We start from the raw sequence: 22,845 nt of genomic DNA, 5'->3' as shown, positions 1-22,845 counted from the left end.
ATTCAGCCAAACAAACATCCATAATCATTCGAGTCAATCAAATAATACATAAGACAGATACAATCACTAAATACACCATATCTCACATCAGTATCAATATGTAATAATTCCAATAATAAACTATAGTTTTCAGAAAGCGCCCCTACCTCAAAACGCAAATCCATAACCCAAACGCCTTATCAAGTCCTTTCCGCCTCAACCTGAAATCATCAACAACCGCAACCTCAGCTTCAAGCCACATCCGCAATAACCATAGCGACACTAATCGCGACATACAATAATCAGGACTCGATCCCACGTTATCAGAACTCATATTCATTAACCATACAAAACAAAATACTAACGCGAGGCTCTCAAAACAGGAATACTTACTGAAACTAAGAAGGAACAGATGAACCGAACAGCGGCGGTCTCCGAACCGGTTCAGCGACAGCTTTAACCGTGACCCGCAATAACCGGAACTTGACCCTATGTTACAAAACCTCAGAATCTCTGGCCAAACATAACATTATATTGATTTTCAAGAGCTCCGAAATGAAAATGATTACCGTGAGAAAGAATTAAAAACTGAATCAAACTGCAAAAGCTCCGGTGATGGTTCTGGTGACCACAACAGCTTCTCCGGCAGCGGCAACGTAACTTATGACAGCCACTTCATTAAATACAATAGTTTCAGTGACAGCTTCAAAGTAAAATTGAATTGGCAGGACTAGGAGGAACCAGAAACAGGGCAAGGCTCACCAAATCAGTAGCGGTTCTAACGGTAGCTTCCGACGGCAGTGGCGGCGGCAACTCAGCAGCGTCGCCCTTCCCCTGCGCGCGCACGCGCGCCCCCTTTTTCTCGCGTCGGGCTCCTGCGTCGCATCCCTCATGTTCGCAATTCTGGTTTCGGCGCGGCTCAACCCAGAACCCGAATGGAGCACAGCAAGAGCGACGGCCATGGGTGACAATGATGCGAGCTCCGATGGTGGCAGGAAGTGATGGCTGCTGGGCGCGGTGGCTACGCCCTCACGGCGCGTCTCTCTCTCGCGTGACTGGCGACGGCGCGGCTAGGAGTGACGGTGTGACGAACAGAGGCGGCGGCACGGCGTGGACGCGGTGGTGATGAAGGTTGGAAGGTGGGGCAAGGCTGGACGGCGACCCAGCAGTGGCGGCTCGGTCTCGCGTGCCCTGGCTCGCGCTTTCTCTTCCGCCCGTGACTATGGTCCACGGCTTCCTCTCCTTCGACGGCAACACGACGGCGAGGCGCGGCGGTTGGACAGCAGCGCGGAGCTTCAGTGACAGCGACGACGCGACGGCGGCGGTGAAGCCCAGCACGCCGGCGCGAATCTCCTTCCTCTCCTCCTCCCTTCTCCCGTAGCCCTATTTTCCCTATTTCCCCATCTTTGATTTGGCGCTGCTATGGGTTTCACTTGTGTCTGTGTTAGGTTTGCTTGTGGGTGAGTGGTGATGAGGGTAAAGGGGAGGGGCAGCAGCTGCGGTTGCATGGGTTTGGGAGGCTAGGGTTTTTTTTTTCAAAAATTAGGGTTAGGGGCATTTTAGTAATTTTACTTAAAAATAAGGATAATATAGTAATTAGAAATAAATTCTAACCCAACAATAATAATGTATAAAAACACTATTTACTCATCAATTTTACAAATTATTTTCAATAAAATGTTTAAATCAAATAATTAGAAATAATATACTTAATTTCTTCATTTTTCCAAAATAGCAGTATTAATATTTAAAATATTACTTATCTAATCCAAATCATATAAAATCCTTATTATTTCACAACTACCAACTTTATAATTTGAATATAGAAAATATTTTAATAATTATAAAATTGAATAATAATCATAACTTATCTCAAGTTCAATAAATCAAAACTTGCCTCAATTATCCTTAATAAAATAATCTCTGAAATTAAGGCTATAAATAACTATATGATTTGAGACTTGATCATAATAAGACTTTTCAAAAGTTCTGGGTCTTACATCCTACCCACCTTATAAAAATTTTTGCCCTCGAAAATTGATACAAAATGAAAGAAATTCTATATCAGTTCGCCCTTGAACAGATTTAAGGAAGAAACAAAATATCTCAAAATATAATCATATATACGATTTTCAAATACTTTGATTGTCATAAGCACAAGGATGTAAAGGTAGGAGTGTGATTGCAAAGCAAACGTTACCAAGTAGGCTCAATGCAAAAGATAACATGGGTCAATCATGTGATAGAAGAGCAAAGCATCAAAGGCTATAAAACAGGATGGGGTTAAAACGACGTGCTCAACATCCGCACACTAATCTCACATCAACCTCAAAGCTTCAACTTTCCAACTCCATCAAGCACTTTACACTCCCCATATCCGATCATAAGCCTAACGATCGCAAGCTCGTTTGCAAGGGACAAAACACCCACAACTTATCATAACGTCACACACCTACCGCTTCACCTTCCATATACACATATCACGTCTTAAAGAACTAACGCATCGCGTTACTACGTCTACAAGTCGCATGTGATATCAAAATAATTCTCGAGTCTACTCAGAAGAATATGAGATCTTAGAAAGGAGAGACAAATGTCAAAGACAATACTCATAGATTTGAAAGAATATATCCAATTCCAGATAAACAAGGATGTTCAAGCAATGAAGTTTGCTAGACACAATTCACTTGACAACTTCAAAGATAACCCTTAGATCAAAGAAGTTCAATAGGATCAATAAGAAGAAAACCAGCGCATCAGTTTGAAACAAACTCAAGCTGAGTCGAGGAAGCATGAGGTTTACAGAAGAGAATATTTCAAACCCAAGACAAAGCTCACAGAACTCAAGAGCATGATTAAAAATACTTTCGAATACATTGTTCATGAAAGAGTCGAAAACTTATGGAAAATCACTTCGCAATTTAGAAGAAAATCTCAATAGCAAACACTCCTCAAGAGGGCAACAAAAGCAATAACGTGGCTTTGCTCTAATTCAACTTCATGTCGAAGTAGATTATGCAGAGTTTTAAAAACAAATGCACCCAGATTTGGCTAAGAGCAAAATATTTTCATCAAATATTTTAGAAAGATAGTTAGGTGCATAACTTAACCAAAAGTAATTCATAAAAACTCGAAAGTAATCAAATGCTTGTTCAAAAATTCTAAAAATTCATATTCAAACAAGCGTGTATAACATTTATAGCATGGACGCAAGAGGAAGTTAAACTCTCTTTAGAAAAGAAATTCCGGGGTAGAAATTTGCTTATAATTTAGTAAAGAAATAGGTGGTGCGTTACAAACAAACCAATTTCCACTAAACAAGGAAGCCTTTCCAAAACCTCATTCAAAATGGCGCATGTGACAAATGAGTTTTTGCCGGTATAGAAATTATCAAATGATCAATCGTAGTATAGTCTAAACCGACGCAAAATCCTTCATCAAACAAATCTACAATCTATATCCGAGAGTACTTGTCTCCCGAGTCGTTCTCCCTTGGAATTGCCAAAGTATGCATCTTATTGATTTAGTAAGCCTTGTTGGAATTCTTTGAAGGTTTTAGCAAAGCAATGAGAAACAAACAATCAATTATCAAAAGACTTGGCTTAGGGTTGGCATTAGAAATTCTATCCTTATAGTCCATTCAATGTTGACAACAATTAAGCCTTGCTTCATTTAGTTATCCCCTAGGTATAGAGGGAGGTCAAATGAAAGCAATCAACTTGAGTCACAAGTCCTAGCTTCACCTTATGGAAATCTAGCTTTAGTGCACTCCAAGCCAACTAGCAATCCCTAATTCCAAATCAACTATTGATACAACTATTCAACTTCTTCCAAGGACCAAACCCTATGCCAAGTGTGAAAATTCTACTCCATAGCTAGTGTTGTCATTTTATCAAACATGTGATGAGCAATAAGGAAAGTCATAGTAAAATGAGAAGGAAAGTCAAATTGAAAGTATTGCAACACAAAGATCTAACAACAAATCTCAAAGAGTAGCAATGAAAGTCCAAAATAGAGACAAAATCCAAAATTACAAAGTTGAATTCTAGATCTATGAGAATTGATCAATTGCATCTACTACTTGAAATTGGAGAAGAAAATCTATGACATGAACAAAGTGGAGTGAGAATTGTAGTGGATCTCACCAAAAAGTCATTGAAAATTCAGAAATTAGATGAGGATGAACCCTAGTGAAGCTTGGAATCTCCCTCTTCTTCTCCCAAAAAGTGTAACTAACTCTCCTCTCTCCCCCCAAAATATCTAGATCTAGAAAATGAACTAACTAAGTGTCCTTAACCCTTGTTCCTTTGGTCTTCTTAAGCTTTTCCCGCCAAGGTGTTTCTCCAAGAGTGGGATCCTTAACTGCCTCCACGCCTAAGTCACGTGACTTCTTAAAAAATCATATTCGCAAATCGGTGCGCACGCGCAAGGTACGCGCACGCGCCGTTGAGGCGTCTCGTAATGTGCGCGGAGGCGTGATGTACGCGTGCGCGCCCATGAAGATCCTGGCTTAGCCGCTTCTCAAGCCGGCTCTTGGCTTTGGCTCCATGTTGCCTTATCCGCGCGGGCGCGCGAGGTGCGCGCACGCGCCCATGCGGGAATTTCCAAAGCTTATTCTTCATGCTTCCTTCCTTTGTACCCGTCTTCCTCCTCTCTTTCGGTCCATTCCTACTCTATATCCTGAAACCACTTAACACACAAGTCACGGCATCGAATGGCATCAAGGGAAGATTAGAAATGTATCTATTTTAGTGCGAAATAAGCATGTTTTCATTCATGAGGCGAAACTAGGAAAGGAATGCAAAATCTTGTATTTTCATATAGAAAGTGTGTGGAATCATTGATAAAACCCCTGAAATCATCACAAGATAAACCCTCAAATTGGGGTTTGTCAACCTCCCCACACTTAGATCCTAGCATGTCCTCATGCTTAGAGAGATGCAAAGAAACACAGAAGACCGAGGGATTGCAAAAGCATAAGACTCATGAAGTGTAACCTACTTATATGCATGCAACTATGACTAGTGCCACTATCCACTTGGTTGGGAGCAAATTAGCCTTCTTAGGACATATGCGAGCACATGGGGTACAATGATGGTCAAAGCATAGGACTTGCCACTTTCTAAGCATCAAATGCAATATATGCAACCTTGCATGAGGAATGCTCGCGAGAGCCGGGAATCAAAGGATTGAGCATCGAACCCTCGCCGGAAGTGTTTGTACTCTAATCACTCGGTGTTTAGGGTTTATTCTCTCAATTCTCCCCTAATCATGCTTTCCAAGATTTGTTTTTCATCTAACAATCAACAATTGTTCAATGCATGCATACAATTATCATGAGGTCTTTTCCTTAGGTTGTAATGGGGTTAGGGTCAAGGTAGGATTATATATGGCTAGTGGACTTAGGATTTGAATCTTTGATTAACTTAAACTTTCCCACCTAACCTATATAATGACCTATACAATTAAGTACTATCCTAACTACCCATTCCTCACTTTTCCACATACTCATGCATTTCTTTTCGTTTCACAATACTTATGCATTGATTCCTCTTGAGCTTCACTTTGGGGCATTTTGTCCCCTTTTTATTATTTTTTTTCTTCCTTTTTTTTTTCTTTCTTTTTCTATTTTTCTTTTCTTTTCCATATTGTTCTTCTTTTTCTTTTGTTCTTTTTGTTTTTCTCATTTTTTTTCTATATACAAGAGCGTCAATGCATAAGGTTTTACATTTGATCAATACATGAGTATGTATCCAATTCCCAATATTTTCAATGATAATACAGAATACCCTCTTATTCACCCAATGTCCCAAGGTTCCCACACTTGAATGCTACTCACACGCACTAGCCTAAGCTAATCAAAGATCCAAATAAGGACTTTTATTGTTTTCCGCTTTAAGGTTTGTAATGTGCTAAATTAAGAACAAAGTGGGTTAATTGTAGGCTCAAATTTGGCTAACAAAGGAAGATAGAAGGTAAGGCCATTTGGGTGAGTGAGCTAACGAAATGATGGCCTCAATCATGTAAATGCCTGAATACACCAAATAATGGACATAAAGAATCAAACAAATCAAAGATCACAATCATAGAGAGAGAATACTGCACACAAGAAGGAAAAATAAGTGGTTATAAGATGTAACCACACCATTAGGCTCAAATCTCACAAACTTGTGTTCTTAACTTCAAACCCATGTTCCAAAATATAATTCTTCATGCAACTTTGGCATCAAAGCATTTAAAATTTGCAATGCCATGGTCACCCCAAAGTGTTGGTTTCCTAAGAGAGAATTTCATTGTTCCAACCAAGCAGACTTATCATGCGAATGGTGCTAACTAAAACCTAATCATGCAACCTATTCTACTTTATTCAGATTTATTCAGATGTTACCTACGGAGATCGGTCGGCCGACCTCCCCACACTTAAAACTTAGCACGGTCCTCCGTGCTAGAGGTTAGGCGCACGGGGTGATTGAGCTCCGAGTGTGCCACATCTCCAATGCCATTGCTATCTCCGCTTGAAGTTGCGGTGGAGGTGGAGATATCGGGTTCCTCCATTGGTGGGGTGATCATGCTTAGAAGCCCCTTCACATGAGCATAGCGGCGTTGGTTACGCCTCTCATAACGGTCTAATTTGTTGTGAAGGTCCTCGAGGCGTTGGGCGGCCGATTTTTGTGATGTAGATGAAGTGGTGGCGTGGCCTGTTGGTGTGGGCAGTTCAATGTCCTTGGTGACTTCCGGAGGCTTGAGGCATCTCTTGGTTGGAATGATATCACCATCAACCGGTATTGAGGTTCGCCTATCTTTAGTCTCCCGGTTGACGCCGGCTTTCGCGACTAATGCCGTCACTAAAGCGGGGAATGGTAGATTTCCCTTGGCATGAATGCGCCCCATGGATTGGCGGATGGCATGCGGAACGTCGACCGGTTTCTCGGTCAAGATGCACCATATCAATAAGGCAAGCTCGGCGGTGATGGATGACCCATGTGTGCTTGGGAGCACGTAGTGAGCTAGAATTTGGGCCCATGCCGTGGCTTCTTGAGTGAGGTGGCGGACATCTAAACCCTTGGGTCTTCGCTTTATGGTCCCCCGAATCCAAAATGCGTCGGGTAAAGCAATGACGCGGAGGATCGCGCTCCAATCGAATGCACGGTCAACGCATGCAGCCAAGACTTCTTGGTAGGCGTCATATGCATCCGTTGACGGTTCAATCCCAAGGACTTCTCGGATGGTTTCCACTGTGACCGACACTTGTTTTCGGCGCACAAATATTGATGTGAGATGAGGTGAGTGGAAGTTGGAGTAGAATTCTACCACCCAAGAGAGATTGGCCTCCGTTGGTTGCCTCAAGAGGAACCTCCAATGCCTCCGGTCAATGTGTGGCATCACAATCAGACTGAGGTGAGCCGGTAAGACTAGGAGGGGTTCCGGATGGTAATTCCTTTCAATCATTCTGGAGTAGACAAGTTCGCAGTAACGGTTGGGAAACTTGTTTGAATCCTTAGGAGGGTTGTCCTTCTCTAGAACGTCAACGGGGCCCTTGGTCTTCTTCAGGAGGGGCTTGGCCGTTAGTTCTTGGCGCGCTTTATTGGAAGCTGGCTTCTTGGGGCCTTTCCCATTGTCCTTTTTGATGACCATCCTGTGGAAGCAAGAAAGGGAAAATATCAAACTCAAAGAAGTGGAGGTACATGAGCTCTATGTAATGAAAAGTTATGCCATAAAATATGGGTATCTTTGTTACATGACAGCTGCAACATGTAACTAAGATAATGTGTGAAGAGCAAGGCAAATTATTTTCATGTGGTGCAAGGGTAGTTTAAGCATGCAAGGAAGAGGCATGAGAAGCGCACACCCTTGGGGGCCATAATTGGAAGGCAAGCTAAGAAAATGGGAATGAATGGTTTGTGGAAAGTGGGGATGCACTCAAAAGTGATTGGTGAGAGGCAAGGTAGTCACAATGAGTCCAAAATTCAAGTGTGCCTTTCATCGAACACTTGGTGTGCATCCTTCAAGTAGTATGTGATTATGTGAAAATGAGAGCAATGTAACATTCCACAATCCATTATTAATGATTATATTGCATATTGATTGCAAGAAAAGTAAGTAACATCATTCATCTATTCATGTAAGTGAGTTTGGGACCCAAATGCTCATGAAGAATTGGATTGAAAGAGAGGAGAGAGCAAAGACATCCCAAGGAAGTAACTAGAGAAAGAAGGAAGAGAGAAAAAGGAAGAAAGAAACTACCTAAAAGATGGTGCAACTAAATGAATAAGAACCACAAGAGAATATTGGACTAAGAGGGGGCCTAGTATAATACCTTGTGAGATGGAGAAGGATGTGGAAGAAGAAGAGAAGTGGAATGAGAATGAAGGGGTAAGTGTGCCCTTCTTAAAGGTGGCGTCGATCACCGGCGCGTGCGCGCGCGGTGCGCGCTCGCGCAGGGAGTAAGGTGACTAGGGGCGCGCGCGCGCGCACATGTCGCGTGCGCGTCCATGCGCTTGGGCTGGGGGCACAGGAGAGGCACAGGGGTGGCATAACTCTCTGGACGAAGTACCAGAGATTGCTTTAGCGTGTGTTGGCGCGCGCGCGCACAGTGCGCGTACGGGTCCACGTGGTTGTGCCCCAGGCATGAGAGGGGCCTAGAGGGGGCTCAACTCTCTGTGAAATGGCCCAGAGAGGAGTGCAGAATGAAAGGACGCGTGCGCGGCTGTGGCGCGCGCGCGCATTCCGTGCTCGCTTTGTATGGACGCGTGCGCGCCAGGTGCGCGCACGCGGCAAAGGTGCTGGGCTGGTGGCTTAGTGTAGGCTTGAGAATGGCTTAACTCTCTGTAAAATGTACTAGGGGGAAACAAGGCAATCGGCGCGGACGCGCACCATGCGCTTGCGCGTCGATTGGCGGATTTCGCTCATGTGCGCGGACGCGCCATGTGCGCGCACGCGCAGAGGGGGTGGGTTTTTCTAAATTTGCAAGTGGTTACACCATTTTCGACATTTCAAACCCCCCTCCATACAGCCACTTAAGCACTATAGCAAATGAAGTCAACAAATGAATGGGAGTTGTCATTAAAATCTAGCTAACAAACATGAAGTCAAGTGTCTATGTACAAGTCTCAAAGGAAGATCTTACCATGGTGGGGTGTCTCCCACGTAGCACTTTTGTTTAATGTCCTTAAGTTGGACTTTCAGTAGCTTATAGTGTTTATTCAAGAGTTGCATCCCTCAAGAGGAACACTTCAAATTCCTTGGCGTTCTTTCTTTGCTCACCATGATACAATTTGAGACGGTGCCCGTTTACCTTGAAGATGTCCGGGCTTGATGGGTGGCGCAAGTGGTAGACTCCATAAGGTTCTACTTTCTCCACTTGGTAGGGCCCATCCCACCTTGATCTAAGCTTTCCGGGTAGTAATCTCAACCTTGAATTGTAGAGAAGGACTAGGTCACCGGGTCGGAATTCTCTTCTCCTAATGTTCTTGTCATGGATGGCTTTCAACTTTTCCTTATAAAGTCTAGAGTTGTCATAAGCTTCCAATCTCAAACATTCTAATTCTGCCAATTGAAGCTTTCTCTCTACTCCGGCCCCACCCAAGCTCATATTACACTCCTTTACGGCCCAATAAGCTTTGTGTTCGATCTCCACCGGTAAATGACATGCTTTACCATATACAAGCCGGAAGGGGCTCATGCCAATGGGTGTCTTGTAAGCCATTCGATAGGCCCACAGTGCATCGGAGAGTTTAATGCTCCAATCTTTCCTATTCGGCTTTACAATCCTCTCCAACACGTGCTTGATTTCCCGGTTAGAGACTTCGGCTTGGCCGTTTGTCTGAGGGTGGTAAGCCGTGGCGACTTTGTGGATGATGCCATATTTTCTCATGAGGCCGTCTATTCTTTTGTTGCAAAAGTGGGATCCTTGGTCACTTATGATTGCTCTTGGGGCGCCAAAGCGACAAATGATATTGTTCCTCACAAAAGAATACACAACATTAGCGTCATCCGTTCGGGTGGGGATTGCCTCAACCCATTTTGACACATAATCGACGGCTAACAAGATGTAGAGAAAGCCATTGGAATTTGGAAATGGTCCCATGAAGTCGATTCCCCATACGTCAAAGATTTCGCAAAAAAGCATATTTTGTTGGGGAATTTCGTCCTTCTTGGAAATATCTCCAAACCTAATACATTGGGGACAAGATTTGCAATAGAGAGAAGCATCTTTGAGAAGAGTTGGCCACCAAAATCTGCAATCAAGGATTTTTCTTGCCGTTCTTTGGGGCCCGTAGTGACCACCTCCTTCGGAAACATGGCAAGCGTCCAAGATTGCTTGGAATTCGGTTTGAGGTATGCACCGTCGCACTATTTGGTCCGCTCCACACCTCCACAAATAGGGATCATCCCAAATATAGTATTTGGATTCGCTTTTCAGCTTATCCTTTTTGTGTTTGTTGAGATTGGAAGGGAAAGTGCGTGAAACCAAATAGTTTGCTATTGGGGCATACCAAGGAACCACTTCCGAGATTGCATGCAAAGCATCTAAAGGAAAGGAATCATTGATAGGAGTGGTGTCGCCTTTTGTGTGCTCGAGGCGACTTAAATGGTCCGCCACTAGGTTTTGGGAACCGCTCCTATCTTTGATTTCCAAGTCAAATTCTTGTAATAAGAGCACCCAACGAATTAATCTCGGTTTTGATTCCTTTTTTGCCAACAAGTACTTTAGTGCCGCGTGATCCGAGTACACTACTACCTTGGAACCAAGAAGATAGGCTCGGAACTTGTCTAAAGCAAAAACAATGGCTAGAAGTTCCTTTTCGGTAGTAGTGTAGTTGGATTGGGCTCCGTCTAATGTTTTGGAAGCATAAGCTATGACATAGGGAATCTTACCCTCGCGTTGTGCTAACACGGCTCCTATGGCATAATTCGAAGCATCACACATGATTTCAAAGGGTTGAGTCTAATTGGGTCCTCGTACAATAGGGGCTTGTGTCAATGCTACCTTGAGTTTGTCATATGCTTCCATACATTCCTTGCTCATCTCAAATTCGGTGTCTTTTTGTAGTAATCGAGAGAGAGGTAAGGCCACCTTGCTAAAGTCCTTGATGAATCTCCGATAGAATCCTGCATGTCCAAGAAAAGAACGGACTTCCCTCTCGGAGGAGGGGTAAGGTAAACTAGATATGACATTTATCTTTGCCGGATCTACGGAGATGCCTTCCTTTGATACTATGTGTCCCAAAACAATGCCTTGTTTGACCATGAAATGACATTTTTCAAAATTTAAGACAAGGTTTGTTTTGGTGCATCTTTCTAAGACTTTTTCAAGGTTACCTAAGCAATGCTCAAATGACTCACCATACACACTAAAATCATCCATGAAAACTTCCATCGATTGCTCTAGAAAGTCCGCAAATAGGCTCATCATGCATCTTTGAAACGTTGCCGGTGCATTGCATAGGCCAAATGGCATACGCTTGTAAGCATACGTTCCAAAGGGGCAAGTAAATGTAGTTTTTTCTTGGTCTTCTAGAGCAATATGAATTTGGAAGTATCCGGAGTAGCCATCAAGAAAACAATAATATGATTTACCGGCTAACCGATCAAGCATTTGATCAATAAATGGTAGTGGGAAGTGATCTTTTCTTGTGGCCGCATTCAATCTTCGGTAGTCTATGCATACTCTCCAAGAATTCTGCACTCTTGTTGCTATTAGTTCACCACTTTCGTTCTTGATTGTTGTCACTCCGGACTTCTTTGGCACTACTTGGACCGGGCTTACCCATTCGCTATCCGAGATAGGATAGATGATGTCCGCTTCAAGTAGCTTAGTGACTTCTTTCTTCACCACCTCAAGAATGGTTGGGTTAAGTCTCCTTTGAGGTTGTCGGACCGGTCTTGCTCCTTCTTCAAGAAATATGCGGTGCTCGCATACTTGGGGGCTTATTCCCACTAGATCCGCCAAACTCCACCCAATTGCCCTTTTGTTTTTCCTCAATACATTCAGCAATTTTTCTTCTTGTTGAGGAGTTAACTCTTGTGCAATTATCACGGGTAGCTTTTGGGCTTCATCAAGGTATGAATACCTTAAGTGCGGTGGTAGTGGCTTCAATTCCATCTTCTTGTCATTCCTTGAAGTTTGAGTTTCCGGGTGGTTTGTATGGTGTGTGGTATTTAGTTCGCTCGACTCTTCATTTGCTTCTTTGACCATGCACTTCTCATCTAATCTTGCAAGATGCACTTCGGCTACTATGTTATCGATTGGGTCACACCGAAATAGAGAGTGGTTCTCCGGTGGATGCTTCATTGCTTCCTCTAGGCTAAAGCTTACAATTCTTCCATCTATTTTAAATGAGTAGTTCCCCGAGTAAGCATCAAGCTTAAATCTAGAAGTTCTCAAGAAGGGCCTTCCGAGTAGGATAGATGATGCTCTCTCGGTTTCGCTTGACGGCATTTCAAGGACATAGAAGTCAATCAGAAACACCAACCCCTTTATATCCACCAATACATCTTCCGCAACACCTGCTACGGTTATTATGCTTTTATCCGCTAGGACAAATCTTGCCGTCGACCTTCTTAGTGGTGGCAACTTCAATACCCGGTAAACGGAGAGCGGCATGATGCTAACACATGCTCCGAGGTCACACATACAATCTCTAAATTGAACTCCATTGACGGTGCAAGTGACCATGCAAGGGCCCGGGTCATCACACTTCTCCGGTAATGTTCCCATCAAAGCGGAAATAGAACTCCCCAATGGGATGGTTTCCAATTCAAGAATTCTATCCTTGTTTATGCATAAATCTTTGAGGAATTTGGCATATCTAGGAACTTGATGGATGGCATCAAAGAGGGGGATGGTTACCTCAACTTTCTTGAACATTTCTACCATTTTGGGGTCGAGTTCCATGCGCTTTTTAGCTTTCTTTGCAAGTGTTGGAAATGGAATTGGTTGAGCGATTTCTTCTTCCAAGGTTCTTTTGGCCTTGGTTGTCTCCCTTGTTGGTTGGGCTTCATCCTCAACTATGGCTTGTGGTGTCTCCTCTTCTACTACCTCTTCTATATCTATTCTCCCTTCCTCTTGGGTGGTTGTGATAGGACTTGGATCCTTTGCTTCCTTTTCTTTTAGTTGTGTACCGGATCTAAGGGTGATGGCATTGATGCCCCCTTTTGGGTTTGGTTGAGGTTGAGAGGGAATGACACTTTGGATTGGGGGTTGAGGAGTTGGGGTCGATGGTGTGTCCATGCATGCAAGAAGAGCTTGTAATGTAGAGGTGAGGCCGGTGAGGCCAGAAGCAAGTGTGTTTTGTAATTCCTTTTGGCCTTGGATGATGGTCCGGAGTGTTTCATCTTGGTTGGAGGGGGTGGTTGCATATGTGAGTTGAGGAGCTTGTGATTGGTTGGGTGGTGGTCTTTGATGTGGTGGTTGATATGTTTGGTAGTTTCTTTGTGGGTTTTGTTGATTGTATGGTTGATTTTGTGAGTTGTATGGTCGGTTTTGTGAGAAATTTTGCGAGTTGTTATTCCATCTTTGACCTCCTCCATTGTTGTTGTTATCCCTATTCCCTTGTTGATGATTGTCTTTCCAATTTTGATTATTGTGTCCACTTCCTTGGTTGTAGCCTCCTCCTTGATAAGGGTGCCCTTGGTTAGGATTACCTCCTTGGTAGTACCCTTGATTAGGGCGGTCATAGAAATTATGGGTGGCCGCCAAAGTGTTGTCTTCTTGAAGGTTTGGGCACTCATCCGTGTAGTGAGAGTAGCAAGAACAAATGCCACATACTCTTTGAGGGACCAATTGTTGTTGGTTGTGTTGTTGAGATGGTGGAGGGTGTTGTTGATATGATTGAGGTTGTTGTGGTTGTTGTTGGTTCAATTGGAGTTGCCTCAAGACGGATGTCATCTCATTCAAGGATTGAGTTAGAGCGGTAGCTTCACTACTAGTTGATACCTCGTTCACGGTCCTTGGACGGTTGACTCTTCGCCTCATATGTTGATTGGATTCGGCTAAGTCAATAATAAGTTGCCATGCCTCCTCCGCGGTTTTATATTTGGACAAAGAGCCATTGCTAGAAGTGTCCAAGATGGTTCTATCTTGCTCTCGCATCCCTTGACATATGTATCCAAGCAATACTTGAGTGTCGAGCATGTGATTAGGGCACGCATCTAGTAATTTGCGAAACCGTTCCCAATACTCATAGAGTGGTTCCGTCTCACCTTGCACAATACAAGACATTTCCTTCCTTAGCCTATCCATCTTTTCCGGGGGCAAGAATTTATCCAAGAACCCCCTTCTAAGTAGGTCCCAATCGGAGGTAACTTCACTAGAGAGAGTGTAGAACCATTCTTTGGCCTTGTCCTCAAGAGAGAAAGGGAAAGCAAACAACCATATAGCAACTTCATCGGACCCTTCCCGTCTAGTAGTTGAGCATATGCGATGGAAGTCCTTGAGATGTCGAATAGGGTCTTGTGCGGGAAGCCCGTGAAACTTGGGTAGGAGATTGATCAAAGCGGTCTTCAATTCAAAATTCGCAATCAAATTGGGGTGAGTTACATGAAGGGGTTGAAGGACATAATCCGGTGCACCCGCTTCCTTGATGGTAACTCTCCTTGGAGCGTCCATGGTATTAGTACCTAAAACAAAAGAAGAATTGTTAGTGAGATTGATGGGAGTATGATTAATGCCTTCTTTGAGTGACGGTTCAATGTTCACTTGTAGTAAGGTGGTTGAGGTGGTGAAAACCTCTTCACCTTTTCCAAATCTTAGCCGCCTCCGAGCTTGTCTAATATGAAACAAAGTTCGTTCTATTTCCGGATCAAAAGGGGCTAAGCTCGGATTCGGTTGTGAACGCGTCATGCAATGAAGGAGAAATGGAATTCATTGTAACGATGAGGAGTTAGTCAATTGAACAATTTACAATGAAGTGCAACTATGTACATATATACATGCTTAATCCAAAACAATAACATGGCACACTAAGCAAAATTCCCCGGCAACGGCGCCATTTTGACAAATGAGTTTTTGCCGGTATAGAAATTATCAAATGATCAATCGTAGTATAGTCTAAACCGACGCAAAATCCTTCATCAAACAAATCTACAATCTATATCCGAGAGTACTTGTCTCCCGAGTCGTTCTCCCTTGGAATTGCCAAAGTATGCATCTTATTGATTTAGTAAGCCTTGTTGTAATTCTTTGAAGGTTTTAGCAAAGCAATGAGAAACAAACAATCAATTATCAAAAGACTTGGCTTAGGGTTGGCATTAGAAATTCTATCCTTATAGTCCATTCAATGTTGACAACAATTAAGCCTTGCTTCATTTAGTTATCCCCTAGGTATAGAGGGAGGTCAAATGAAAGCAATCAACTTGAGTCACAAGTCCTAGCTTCACCTTATGGGAATCTAGCTTTAGTGCACTCCAAGCCAACTAGCAATCCCTAATTCCAAATCAACTATTGATACAACTATTCAACTTCTTCCAAGGACCAAACCCTATGCCAAGTGTGAAAATTCTACTCCATAGCTAGTGTTGTCATTTTATCAAACATGTGATGAGCAATAAGGAAAGTCATAGTAAAATGAGAAGGAAAGTCAAATTGAAAGTATTGCAACACAAAGATCTAACAACAAATCTCAAAGAGTAGCAATGAAAGTCCAAAATAGAGACAAAATCCAAAATTACAAAGTTGAATTCTAGATCTATGAGAATTGATCAATTGCATCTACTACTTGAAATTGGAGAAGAAAATCTATGACATGAACAAAGTGGAGTGAGAATTGTAGTGGATCTCACCAAAAAGTCATTGAAAATTCAGAAATTAGATGAGGATGAACCCTAGTGAAGCTTGGAATCTCCCTCTTCTTCTCCCAAAAAGTGTAACTAACTCTCCTCTCTCCCCCCAAAATATCTAGATCTAGAAAATGAACTAACTAAGTGTCCTTAACCCTTGTTCCTTTGGTCTTCTTAAGCTTTTCCCGCCAAGGTGTTTCTCCAAGAGTGGGATCCTTAACTGCCTCCACGCCTAAGTCACGTGACTTCTTAAAAAATCATATTCGCAAATCGGCGCGCACGCGCAAGGTACGCGCACGCGCCGTTGAGGCGTCTCGTAATGTGCGCGGAGGCGTGATGTACGCGTGCGCGCCCATGAAGATCCTGGCTTAGCCGCTTCTCAAGCCGGCTCTTGGCTTTGGCTCCATGTTGCCTTATCCGCGCGGGCGCGCGAGGTGCGCGCACGCGCCCATGCGGGAATTTCCAAAGCTTATTCTTCATGCTTCCTTCCTTTGTACCCGTCTTCCTCCTCTCTTTCGGTCCATTCCTACTCTATATCCTGAAACCACTTAACACACAAGTCACGGCATCGAATGGCATCAAGGGAAGATTAGAAATGTATCTATTTTAGTGCGAAATAAGCATGTTTTCATTCATGAGGCGAAACTAGGAAAGGAATGCAAAATCTTGTATTTTCATATAGAAAGTGTGTGGAATCATTGATAAAACCCCTGAAATCATCACAAGATAAACCCTCAAATTGGGGTTTGTCAGCATGCCAACTTTAAATTAATTTCGTCAAAATTGGACAATGGTTTCAATCTCAATCAAGCAACAGAAAATAAATTCCGTTTAATATTTCTTCAAAGAGAATTTAAAATTCCTTTAAAAGGTTCAAAACAAGACTCCAAAAGTGTTCTTGAAATCACCATCTCAGAAGAACATTCAAGAAGTTTAAGATGTATTAAAAAGGAGTCAAGCCTTGCAAGAAAGGATCTTAAACCAAGATAGTTAAAACAAGATCCACTAAGCATGAGACATCAAACAAACTTTCAATTGATTCAAAAGAATACAAAAGTCATAGGAAAAGACAACCCAATCATTAGTAATTTCCCAAGGATAAATCTTTGACGAAAAAAAAAAAAACTCTTGTAAAGACAATGAGAGGATAACGATGCACTAATTCAAAATGAATCAAACTGAATCACATGCGGATGAGATTCACAAGAGAGGACAAACCAAGATCAATGGTGATTCCACAAGATGTAAAAGATTAGTTAAAAACAGAATCACGTATGACATTCATAGAGGTGAAAAGCTTAAGAAGGAACGAGTCCGCTCATAAGAAGAAAGCCATGAGTCCAACATTTTCAAAAGAACAACAATGGCATAAACCATATAGCATGCTAAATCAAACCCCATTCAAAATAAGTTAAGTAAAGCTTATCAAACGAAACTCAACCGGGACTACAGTGACAAATCATTTCTTTTCAAAATTTTGAAAAATATCCAAATACATAATCAAATGAAGATGTGCATTGAAACTATAGTAAAATTACTAGAAAGCCAAATTGTAATTTAAGGTAAATGCAGTTCCATAAACCAATAAAAGCACAGGCGAGGTATTAGAAATAAATAGTTGTTAAACTGCATAAGAAATCTTCAAAGTTCATATATATATAGATAAGTATATATTTATCCAACATCGATTTTCATAAAAATCTCAAAATTAGCAGTAATCACTGTCAAAGAAGAGGAAAACTGAACCAACAAGTTCTCTAAGAATGGACTTGGAATCCGAAGTTAAAATGAACAACGAATTAGGACAAGTTCGAAACCATATCAAAGAATACATGAATCAAGAAAAATTCAAACAGAGGAAGATAGATGCAACAAGGATTTTAAACAAGCATATGCACTTAAGGTCAAACAAGAATGCATATGATTAGAAGAATAGAGTTGAGAAATCAAACTGCTTCTCAAAAGGATTAGCAAACAAGAACTTCAGGTTAGGACATGAAAGAACAGGTCGACTCGAACAGAATTCAAGACACACAACTGAATAGCCTCGAGAAATAGTTTCTAACGTTCCCAAAGCCCACGATTCGCTTTACTCAAAACTCGTATTTTATCTATGATAACCCATCAGTGCTTTCATATACATAATTCACTAGTATTAAGCCGGCCAAACTTAGTACCAAGAATTATGCAATGAAAGACTAATAGCGTTAATCAATAGATCGTCATGTGCATAAAGCTCTAATTCTCGTCATTTGACAAGACCTATTCCATGACAAACGCTCAGAGCATGCAACTGAAGCATAGTCAGTCCATTCCTCAGGCTCTACAGGAAGAACTGCTCTGATACCATAATGTAACACCCTAACTATCAAAGCTCACGCTTCCGGCTGCGCGACTCTGATAGCTCGGACATTACGACAACACTTATATTATTTAATACTAAAATATGAGCCTGTTTAAAACTTTAAACCGCAATACCGCTCCCAAAGATACTTTCGTTCGATAACGTACATCCATAAATACCATTCATCTTACAACAACTCATAAAGAGTACATCCATATATATACATAAATATATATAAATAATATTACAAACATAATCCAATACAATTCCTATCCCTCTTACAGATTATATCAAGATAAAGGCGAGGGTGCAGTAAACCATAACTAAAACAATACAGAGCATCACAACAACAATTAAATAAGCTCTTCATAACTTCTGTGCCCATATCCTGAAAGGGAAAAAATGTAGGGGGTGAGAACATCATCCTCGAAAGGGTTCTCAGTAGAGGGTTTTTGGGAATTACTGTAATAGGATACATGAAGATAAACCGTACTAGTGATTAATAACCGTCTTATGCCTCCTTTTCAAAAAATAACGGTTTACAATAAAAGTAAAGTTGGAAATCTTTTCTGAAAGAGGAACCATTCAATTCTCAAAAACTCAAAAGCCTTTCAAAACGGTTTATCTATGCTGAAACAAAATAGCCTTTCGTGTTTTATTCCAAACCAGAAACACAAAACCGAAATCAACATCGGTTCATCTCATTCTAACCACGGCCCTAGGCCCAAACAATCCAACCATCAACCAATCACACAGTCCAACAGAGTCACAGTAGCAAACACAAATAGGAAGATGCAAGCACAAACAAACAGTTATTGCAAGTAGAACAATTAGCAATTAATCACATAGGCAAACCAAGTATAATATGCACACCCAAGCAATGTCACATAGATGTATATGATGCATGCCTATCCCTAGTGGCTGATGATATCATCTGTCGGTTATAGAGCCAACCTGACAAGTCCTGGTAGCTAGCCATTGGACTGTCCCTCTGTCGTGTCTCCCCAACTCGAGTTATACTCAATATAAGCTTGATCATAATCATGATCCATATCCATCACCCTCACTGGTGAATATTTATCCATCACCATCACTAGTGAATATTTATCCATCACCATCACTGGTGAATATTTATGGGGGTGAGCTCGTCCGGGAATTTCACAGTGCCCGACCACCCTGACGACATAGGGAAACTCAAATCTCCGATAGTGAAAGTGCAAATCACAATTATGAATATCTCAGCATATATGCTTTCATTCTCGGCCATGGATCAACATCCATCTCAGCCATCTGGCTCTCGGCTCAATCCAGAACCAGCCAATATTCATAATCATACGCAGCCATTCCGGCTCACAACAAAACAGCACTTCCACATTCAAAATAATCAAATTCATGAAATCGGCATTTAAGCCATAAATCATTTTCTGAATTCATTTCACTTTGAAATCAAGTTTCAACTCTTTTCAGCCTTGGCTTTAGAAATCTCGTTTCTCAAATCATCTCAGGCTCATAAGCCAAATTTACTCAAAGTGAGTTCCCTTTTCAAAACAAAGCCACTCTCGGCATTCTCTTTCCAAAACTTCCAAAACCATGGAAAGTTAAAGATTTATTTCAAAGTATTCAAAATCACCCACCCAACAATGGGATTTTATATTCAAAACTTCTCGGCAGAGTCCTAAGTCTTTAGGGAAGGTCAACCTATATCAATTCCTTAAAATTCATTGAAACTCTTAAAGTCATAGATTCTCGGTTCAAGTAAATAAAACGGAATTTATTATGAAACCGACCATACAAAAATCACAAGTTCCAACCCGGTCCAAAAATCAACTCATTTGAAATAGAACCGGTTCATTTGAATCAGACCACTTTCAGGTTTCTTTTGGAACACATTTTGCTAACTCTTCCAAAATGCCTCAAACTTAATTACTCAATCAAAAGTCTAGTTTCCTTTAAAATCACTAAAAGCTCCTTTTTACATCGAAATCAATATTAGAGCATCATTCCTTTCCTTCAGTGGTTCAAACGGTGAAAAATAGTTCATTTCTAAATAAGCCGAACTCAACGCATAAAGTTCATTAAATAAATTAAGCTTGAAAACATAAATATTGTCTTAACAAATCAAGTAATACAATTTCTCAAATCCAACCCTTTTAAAATAACTTTTCAAACAAGACTAGAGTTTTGTAGAAATTTCGGCAGTACCTCCCCTAAAACTTGGACCTTTGCCATCTGGTTCGGGTCCCAACAAAACCATTCCACAATCCTTTTCCAACAGCCCAAAATCTAAAATCAATTCAAAATCAAACTAAATCCAACAGTCGCCTCATTGGCATATCTCAAAGAAACCGTTTCAAAATCACACCAATATCAACCGAATTAACTCATTTCCAAAGCTTTAAAGAATCAGTTCAGCGATAAGTCATTTATCAAAACCAAATCAATTAAAGCAACCCAGGCTGAATTTCAAGAGTATTCTATCTTTCACATCATCAAAGTAATTGACTCGATTCAAACCAATCCTCAACGGATTAAACTCATATTTCAAACCTTTAAAGAATCAACTCCAAAACATTACATTTCACAAAGCTGCCCAATAATTCAGCCAAACAAACATCCATTATCATTCGAGTCAATCAAATAATACATAAGACAGATACAATCACTAAATACACCATATCTCACATCAGTATCAATATGTAATAATTCCAATAATAAACTATAGTTTTCAGAAAGCGCCCCTACCTCAAAACGCAAATCCATAACCCAAACGCCTTATCAAGTCCTTTCCGCCTCAACCCGAAATCATCAACAACCGCAACCTCAGCTTCAAGCCACATCCGCAATAACCATAGCGACACTAATCGCGACATACAATAATCAGGACTCGATCCCACGTTATCAGAACTCATATTCATTAACCATACAAAACAAAATACTAACGCGAGGCTCTCAAAACAGGAATACTTACTGAAACTAAGAAGGAACAGATGAACCGAACAGCGGCGGTCTCCGAACCGGTTCGGCGGCAGCTTTAACCGTGACCCGCAATAACCGGAGCTTGACCCTATGTTACAAAACCTCAGAATCTCTGGCCAAACATAACATCATATTGATTTTCAAGAGCTCCGGAATGAAAATGATTACCATGAGAAAGAATTAAAAACTGAATCAAACTGCAAAAGCTCCGGTGATGGTTCTGGTGACCACAACAGCTTCTCCGGCAGCAGCAACGTAACTTATGACAGCCACTTCATTAAATACAATAGTTTCAATGACATCTTCAAAGTAAAATTGAATTGGCAGGACTAGGAGGAACCAGAAATAGGGCAAGGCTCACCAAATCAGTAGCGGTTCTAACGGTAGCTTCCGACGGCAGTGGCGACGGCAGCTCAGCAGCGTCGCCCTTCCCCTGCGCGCGCACGCGCGCCCCCTCTTTCTCGCGTCGGGCTCCTGCGTCGCATCCCTCACGTTCGCAGTTCTGGTTTCGGCGCGGCTCAACCCAGAACCCGAATGGAGCACAGCAAGAGCGACGGCCATGGGTGACAATGACGCGAGCTCCGATGGTGGCAGGAAGTGATGGCTGCTGGGCGCGGTGGCTACGCCCTCACGGCGCGTCTCTCTCTCGCGTGACTGGCGACGGCGCGGCTAGGAGTGACGGTGTGACGAACAGAGGCGGCGGCACGGCGTAGACGCGGTGGTGATGAAGGCTGAAAGGTGGGGCAAGGCTGGACGGCGACCCAGCAGTGGCGGGTCCGTCTCGCGTGCCCTGGCTCGCGCTTTCTCTTCCGCCCGTGACTATGGTCCACGGCTTCCTCTCCTTCGACGGCAACACGACGGCGAGGCGCGGCGATTGGACAGCAGCGCGGAGCTTCAGTGACAGCGACGACGCAACGGCGGCGGTGGAGCCCAGCACGCCGGTGCGAATCTCCTTCCTCTCCTCCTCCCTTCTCCTGCAGCCCTATTTTCCCTATTTCCCCATCTTTGATTTGGCGCTGCTATGGGTTTCACTTGTGTCTGTGTTAGGTTTGCTTGTGGGTGAGTGGTGATGAGGGTAAAAGAGAGGGGCAGCAGCTGCGGCTGCATGGGTTTGGGAGGCTAGGGTTTTCTTTTTTCAAAAATTAGGGTTAGGGGCATTTTAGTAATTTTACTTAAAATAAGGATAATATAGTAATTAGAAATAAATTCCAACCCAACAATAATAATGTATAAAAACACTATTTACTCATCAATTTTACAAATTATTTTCAATAAAATGTTTAAATCAAATAATTAGAAATAATATACTTAATTTCTTCATTTTTCCAAAATAGCAGTATTAATATTTAAAATATTACTTATCTAATCCAAATCATATAAAATCCTTATTATTTCACAACTACCAACTTTATAATTTGAATATAGAAAATATTCCAATAATTATAAAATTGAATAATAATCATAACTTATCTCAAGTTCAATAAATCAAAACTTGCCTCAATTATCCTTAATAAAATAATCTCTGAAATTAAGGCTATAAATAACTATATGATTTGAGACTTGATCATAATAAGACTTTTCAAAAGTTCTGGGTCTTACAATCACCATTTATTTTGGGGCATTTTGTCCCCTTTTATTAATTGCTCTTTTTTTTTTCTTTTTTCTTTTATTTTTCTCAAAGCATATGATTAAGGTATTGAATGTATGAACATGTCCTCAACATTCTTTTCACAAGAAATTCTAACATACTCAATTCCCAAACCAAA

This window comes from Arachis ipaensis, chromosome B7, assembly GCF_059453495.1.
Source record: "Arachis ipaensis isolate K30076 ecotype BB chromosome B7, ASM5945349v1, whole genome shotgun sequence".
NCBI lineage: Eukaryota > Viridiplantae > Streptophyta > Magnoliopsida > Fabales > Fabaceae > Arachis > Arachis ipaensis.
Note: the sequence above shows the minus strand (reverse complement) of the source record.